Below are 1,021 nucleotides of genomic sequence, written 5' to 3' on the forward strand. Positions count from 1 at the left end.
TTCAAATAAATAAAACTAGGATTTAGTCCCCTATGTTAAATCAGTAAAGTTTTTTTAGAATATATAAATAATGATAAATATTTGCTAGAGGTGTTTAATATTTGATTTTAAAGTCTAATAACTTTCTAAAAAAAGATTTATTTATCTGAAAGGCAGAGATACAAAGTGAGAAAGAGGAAAAAAAGAGATCTTCCATCCAATGACTCACTACCCAAATGGCCTCAATGGGTGGGGGTTGGGTCAGGCAGGAGCCAGTAAGCAGGAGCTAGGAGCGCCTGCTGAGTCTCCCACACAGGTGCAGGGACTCAAGTACTTAGCCCACCTTCCTCTGCTTTTCCCAGGTGCATTAGCAGAGAGCTGGATCAGAAGTAGAGCAGCTGGGACTCAACTGAGCCAGAGTCCACATGAGATGGTGGCACTGAGGAGGAGGCTTAACCTTCTATACCACAGTGCCTAAAATTTTGAGAGAGAGAGAGAGAGAGAGAGAGAGAGAGGGAGAGGGAGAGGGAGAGGGAGAGGGAGAGGCAGAGTGAAATGTCTTCCATCCATGGGTTCACTCCCCAAATGGCCGTAATGGCTGGAGCTGAGCCAATCCAAGAGGAGCCAGGAGCTTCTTGTGGGTCCCCCATTCTCAAGCACATCTTGCACTGCTTTCCTAGGATTAGCCTACTACGCTCCAGTGCCTGGCCCCTCTAATAACATTTTCAACCATCTTCTCAACTGCAGCTTCTTACAATTTCCATTTGATTGACTCCTTTCCAACAACTAGCCATCTCTTATAAGCTATTTTCTCCTCCTTTATTGTTTAGTTATGGCCTGTCATGAGAAATGCTTGTCTTTACAGCTGATATTGTGGCACAGCGGGTTAAGATGCTGCCTGTGATGGCAGCAACCCATATGGGCACTGGTTTGATTCCTCGTGGCCCACTTCTGATTCATCTCCTAGCTAATGCACCTGGGAAAACAGGAGAGTATGGCCCAAGTCCTTGGGACCCTGCACCCATGTGGGAGACCTGGATGA

Source organism: Oryctolagus cuniculus, chromosome 12, assembly GCF_964237555.1.
Source record: "Oryctolagus cuniculus chromosome 12, mOryCun1.1, whole genome shotgun sequence".
NCBI classification, from domain to species: Eukaryota; Metazoa; Chordata; class Mammalia; order Lagomorpha; family Leporidae; genus Oryctolagus; species Oryctolagus cuniculus.